This window comes from Bactrocera neohumeralis, unplaced genomic scaffold (genome assembly GCF_024586455.1).
Source record: "Bactrocera neohumeralis isolate Rockhampton unplaced genomic scaffold, APGP_CSIRO_Bneo_wtdbg2-racon-allhic-juicebox.fasta_v2 ctg5648, whole genome shotgun sequence".
NCBI classification, from domain to species: Eukaryota; Metazoa; Arthropoda; class Insecta; order Diptera; family Tephritidae; genus Bactrocera; species Bactrocera neohumeralis.
This window is the reverse complement of record NW_026092566.1, coordinates 1-6,826: the sequence shown is the minus strand read 5'-3', so window position 1 is coordinate 6,826 and position 6,826 is coordinate 1. Positions and strand designations below refer to the sequence as shown.

The 6,826-nt window shown below is 35.8% G+C and overlaps 1 pseudogene; it reads right to left on the bottom strand.

Annotated features, from left to right (window-relative positions):
• Positions 1–2,489: 2,489 nt before the first annotated feature.
• LOC126767345 (uncharacterized) lies at positions 2,490–3,275 on the bottom strand (annotated as a pseudogene).
• Between the last annotated feature and the right edge of the window lie 3,551 nt (positions 3,276–6,826).

The window sequence follows — 6,826 nt, the reverse complement described above, 5'->3', positions numbered from 1 at the left end:
CAAACTCTACTGAGGTCGACTGACATAAACAGCTGCTGTAAATACACTGGTTGCCAGCTCGCGCTAATTTTTGGCATCATAATTAAAGACAGTTATACCAATCCAGAAAAAAATTTAACTTGTCTTCCATATGAAGATGGAGATGGGAGAATGAAGAATTCCACGATACTTTCTTGACAGAATGTATGTCTTTGACCCTTTAAACTTGCATCATGAACTATCATTAACGTATGTATTGAGTTTGCTTACATGTGAACCTACCCATTCATTTGCTCCATTTTGCATTCGAATTGTCTTGGATGTCCTAAGTGGAATTTAATATTCACACGAAACTTCTGAGCGGACAGAGGCACCCACCAAAATGACATTCACACCGTCTTTAATAAGCCACTTAAATACTAGTGACGAGCTGAGCAGACTGACACTGTCTGACGAAATTTCTGCGCTGTGTATGTGTATGAGTGGGTGCGTGCTTCTAAAAAAACTTTTGCTCTTTTCGAACTCCCCTGCAACCAATTACGCACCCTTTTCACAGACTCGACTAGGGAAGGAAAGAGCGCGAGCGGAATCGATTTTTGACCTTGGAATCGACTTCTAGTTTTTCGATTCTGGAAGTCGATTAATCAACCCCGATAGTCGACTTTTGTGACTTAAGTCGACTTTTTACAAATTAAGCAACTCGTACACGAAATTCGTTAGATATATCAATATTTTATTAAATTATGAACGTACAATCATATTTTTTAAGTTTTTAACATATTATAAAAAGTATTTTATGATTTTATTGCATTCAATTCGGTATTGGATAATAAAATTGCTTTTTTTTAATTAAAAAACAAAAAATTTAAAAATAAATAACTACGAAAACCACATTTCTTCGCCGATTGGTCTTAAAAATATTAGCTTATTAAGATACTGAGGTGATAAGCGACTCCCCAACTGATTTGCGATAAGTCCTTCATGTGAAAATAATCGCTCACAGGGTACAGACGATGCAACTATTGGCAAGTACTTTTTAGCTACATTCCATAGACACGGCTATTCAAATTTCATACTTTCCCACACAGTGAACGGATTAGGATTTTATTTCCGATTGGCAGCCGGGCGTGTCAAATATTGTCGTAATTGTATTGGTAATCCTCCAGCCTCATCAGAATCTGCAAGATTGGAACTATAACTCACAGTGTTATCAAAATAAGACCATATATCATCATTGTCATCGTTCGTTTTCTGAGATTCCGGACCTTGAATAGCTAATATCTCATCTTGAGGGTCAATATTTGCCATCCGTTGCTGTTGCTGCCAATGCTAATTTTCGTGCTGTCTTGTCAAGATCAGCTACACAAAAAATTATATTAAGATTAAACTAAATCATAGCAATAATCAAATAATGTTTACATAATCAACCTACCGACATTAGTTACCGCTCGTGCAGAGTCCCGAATACTTTGAAAACCAAACTTTTTATAACGAGGATCAACCAATGTTGCATAAGCGTACAGTTTTACAGATTCAATATTGCCGTATTTTGTTTCGATGTCTTGAACCATTATATTTTTCAAATATAAAATATAAAATCAATTCATTCAATAAAAATTCAAATTAAGATAATATTGCAATAGGTTTGCTAGTTTAACAATGGGAACTTACTTTTCTAAGACTTGAAATCAAAGGAATGCACTTGCCAATGTTACACATTTCTCAAAACAAACTTCTTGAGTTACTCGCAAGAGAGGTTTTAAGATGTCACGAACTTCTATTAACGCATCGATTTCCTCACCTGTGATCATGTTAGGTGGCTTCGCTTTCGAAGATTTGTCTTCACTTGTAAAAGCACTTTACTGACGTGATCAACAAGCACAATGAAACGGTCAACCATTTCAAAACAGGAGTTCCATCTCGTTCGCACTTCCTGAATTAATTTCATACTAAAATTTTCAGGCTTGTCCTTCTGTAATTTCAGCAGCTCTATAGTCGCTCTTTCACTTTGTCGAAAGAATGTGAAATTTTTTTTAACTTTTGACAATAGCTCACGCAAAGACGATTGCTCAGTATGATCTGTAATTAAGTCTTCAAGATTGTCAATAGCATCATTTTCATCAACGGGTAAGTCGGAAACTTGATTTTGAGATTCAGATGCAGGTGGAGTAATATTAACTTCAATAAGGCGCTGACCAATATTATTTGTTACATGTACAAAACACGAAATGTGTTTCCCATCGCCGAACTCACTTTTAATAGCTCCTTTGATGTTTGCGCCCCCGTCTGAAACGAATGCTGCTATTTTATTATCATTCAGACCCCAGTCATTGCATATATTTCTTAATTTCAAGCGCCCAGCTCAACAGTCTTCATCTCAATTTCTGTGAAGAAAGGTTAATATGTCAATAAAGTTACATATTTGAAGTTAAAACTGAATGTAATGATTTTTGAAAATAGAATCAGTAACTGACCTTTCAGATAGTGAACTGTTAAGCCAAGATAGCTTTTCATTGTGTGTTTGTTAGTCCAGATTCAGTCTGTCGCAATTCAAGTTTTATTTTATTCGACAAATCTTGATATTTACGACTCATAGCATTAGTTATAGTTGGCTCACAGGGTATGTGATACAACGGTTGTAGTGTTTTAATAAATTTTCTGAATCCTGGTCTTTCTGTGGTACACAGAGGCATATTATCAACTGCGATCATTCGTAAAAGAGCTGTGGTAGCTTGATCATGTCTATATCCACCAGCTAGGAAATAATGAAAATGCATGATAGAAGAAATTAATAAGAATAACTTTGTTTCCTAATTTAAGTCACTACTACCTGAAAAATAATTAGCATTGTTCATACAACGATCCATAGGGCCTTGGACATGAGATTGTACAGTGGCATTTTCTTGAACAGATGATTTAGTTTGAGGTACCAAAGCAACCAATGGAACAGATGATTCGACAGCGACTCAAGCCTAACAACGAACATGATTAAGTTAGTATCGATATAAAAAATTAAATTGTCTGTGGAGAGGAATAGTTTATGCACAAACTTTAAAAAGTACTTCAAAAGCACTTACTTTTTTAGGCTGAACTTCGAAATCATTGTGACTATCATTCAATCTTTTCCGAGTTTGTTTTTCATTACTTGACGGAGGAGCAATCTTGTGAGCACATTGTAAGTGCTTCATCATTGTTGATGTGCTTTTATTAAGCAAAAACTCTTTATCACATAAATTACACTTAACTTTACTGCCATTAACTTTTGTGCAATAGGCCCATATCAAACTGGGAGCCATGATAAAGAATTATTCAATACTATATACTTTTAAATATTATGTACCGTATATAAAAAAGTTAATTATATCAATTAAACAATGATTGTTATGATTAATCTTAAAGTCGGAATATTAATATACATGAATTAGACTTAAATCGCCTTATTTGAAATGGCTGTCAAGGATACCGGCGACAATACAAACATAATAATGTTATAGACCAATCAGAATATCAGAAAGAGGCTATTTATAAAGAAACGCTTCGATTGGTACTTTGTATAGTGCTTTTAAAAGTAAAACGAGAAGTAAAAATTTTACCAACTATATTACCATTAGATACTAAGTACAGTGGGGAACATTAATGCCTATAGGATAGTGTATGTTTTCATGAGTACAGTAGGAAGCTGTATAAAGTAACGTAGGTTCTCTTTCTTGCTCTTATAAGTATTTTGCGATAAAATTGAAACAACTATAGTTGCTTGGTGCAGGCCTTATTTTAATTCCGTCAATTGTCGAAGTCATCGAGTAAAAGTCGATTTTAATCGATTCAAGACAAGCTTGATCGATCCTAAAAAGTCAATTATTTCTATTAAAAGATCGATTTTTGACTAAAGTCAGAGTCGACTTTCCTATCCCTACACTAGACACAACTTTTGTATAAATATTCGCATTATCTGTGCTCACCGACTGGTACAATCACAACAAAGCACCTAGGAAAACGAAGAGCCGCATGGCGAAAGAATTCAACTATTCAAAAGTGTTGAAACTATATGAAAGCTTCGTGTGTGTTCGGCGCTGTCGGCGTTATATCTTACCGCAAGGTGTGAAGCGCCGCGTTGACAGTTGAATATGGCAGCCAATTTATGTAACGTTGCTTCACGTGGCGCGCTCGCAACGCCATGCTGTTCGTCATAATGTACGCGCTTCCAGTTTCTTTCAATGTGAAGTGGTAAAATCTTTTGTCACTGGCAGCGCTCCCATTCAAGTGATCGCCCGAATTTAGACTTTGTCAATCAAAGGCTGGCATTCTGGTCTGGTCGCGCTATTGTTGTTGTTGTGGCAGTTCGAGGCATTGTTTTTCCGCAGTGGTTTGTTTTCTCGCATTCAGGTTTACCGCACGTTTTTGTGTTGCTGCTGCCTCTTCTTCTTTTCTCCTACTTTCAAATTTCGTTTGCATTCCATTGTTTTGCTGAAAGCTGTTGAAAATTACTGTTGCCTTCGTTCATGCTACCCGCTCACACATGCGCGCACGCTCCTTGCTAAGAGGTGATGCGCGCGCCCGCTTTGCTGCATGCGTTGATTCGGCTAAGCTCCGTTGAGTTGCCGTTGTGCGAAAGATGAGAAGAGGCAGAAAAGACACACACAACTTGATTACTTACATACATAACTATTTACCGCAAAACCCGTCGCTTGTGCAGGTATGAAATGAATGCCGCCTGGAAGCTGGGAAGTTAATAAGTTTGTCCTTTGGAGGAACTGGCTAAGCGTAATTGTGTCGTAGTGCAGGATTTTGATGATTGAGAGACTATCGCACGATATTGCTTATATGACTGAGAATTGTAAATGTGTCAATTAGCAGTCAAGTGTTTAGAGCAATGGAATAAGGGGCACTTATTTGTGTGGGCTCAGTTTTCGTAATTAACGTTGCAAAATTAATTAATTATTAAGGTGAGTAAATCTTATATTCCTCCAAGAAAAATATTTGTCTAGTTTCCCAAAAGTCTACAGCCGTTAAATGAGTCGAGAACTTGGTATATTAGACGCACAAATCATGACCGTTGAAAAACTAATCTCATAAGAACCTTTCTGCATTACAACCGTACGTGGGTGTGCGCCGAAAACACAAAACTTCGTCAGTTGTCTTTATCCTTTGCAAGGTCACGCCATTTGTACATTCCAAACGCAGACAGACTTTTTCCGTTGCTCACTCATGGATCTCGAATCGAATATATATGTTAGATACTATTACCTAAAAAAGCCTTCATTGTTGATTTGGCATTAAGGCCGTTCCAAAATAAAAGTAGTTGGAATTGAATTACAGAGGCATTGCGACCATCTGCCAAGTCTATAAATAGTTTAGAAATTTTTCCTTTTCCTGATAGACAACTTTAATTCAGAAATTGTACGAAAGAAAAGAATACACCATAAAAAAATATAAGAAAAGAAAATAAAAGATAAGAAATAAAAAAATGCCGACAAAGAAAGTGACCTTATAAGCACTTTGATAGGCACAAAGCGCTTCGTCGATTTAGCATTTTTTTCAATACCACAATTTGCGTACAATTATTCAGCAACCTTTGAAATAGTCTTCAAAAACTTATCTGGGCTTTTGTGACATCTGTAAGCTTTTATAGTTTTCATCGCAAAGTGCTGGATAGAATTTCAACAATTTCGTGGTCCTAACTGCGGCTATCAGTCACAAAATCTAGCCCAACCGAGTAAAAACTTGTTAGAAACTTCGGGCTTTCGAGTTTGTAAGATTTATGACTTCCATACATTTACCAATGGAATACCATAACCGATGAAAAATACCAAAGTCTTTAATAGCTTTAAACTGTCGAAGTCTGCCAACGGATGTATCTGAATAAGCTCGTTCTCTGTATACCACGGTTCTGTGGAGTCCATTGCGAACTCGTCGGCCATTCTTTAAATTGAGACTGGTGCGACTTTATTGAATATAATTTATGCAAGTAACCCGAAGAAAGTGTCATGGAAATGCTTTTTAATCAAATTTTATCTGAAATGTTCTAGAAATGATTTCGGGATTCACTTTCTATATTACACAAATTGGCTTAAATTTATTTCAGAAACTTTGCAGGAGGCCCCCGGGACTAAACTGAGCGTTTGAGCTTTGAAGTGTTACTTTAACTACTGAATTGCCTTTCTTTAGCATGCAACAATTGTTTTATTTAGGTCATTTTGAAGGAGACTTCAATGATTAACCCGAGCTTTGCAGCTTCTGAAGTTTTACTTTACATTATAACTTTTACGTAGTAGAATTTCCTCAGTACCCGAAAATTGTTTACGTTTTGAGGCCTGCTATTTTGTACTTATTCAAAAAAGTCATAATTTTTAGAGATCCTAAAAATTTGTCCCGAAAAATTATTGTTTCTGGTTTTGTTAAAAATTAATTTTTTGCAAAACATTTGAAATTCATAACTTTCTATGAGTTCATATTAATTTTTCCAAACACCTCCTCTACAGTTTTTAAAAAACTTTATGTTATGCCAACTTTTCTAAGCCACAAAGGCAACGCACCAAATTGCCTCGTTAATGACTAGAAGTGGTCAACGATAAGAACAGCGAAAGGAGAGCGCGAATTTTATATCACGGTCGCGTTCGAACGTTTTTAAAAAGTAAGTACCGAGTTTAACCCTAAAGCAATTAAACCGGGTGGTTTGGATATTGGAATCAGACTGAATTTTCATTTTATTAATTATAATCATCAAAGTTACTGTAGGAGCCCAATAATAAATTAATGTCCAGTTAATAATTTGATTTTTATTTAATTTAAGGTTACATGTAATTTAATTTCACTCTTAACTCTCCTAATGCTTTACTAATAATGTGTT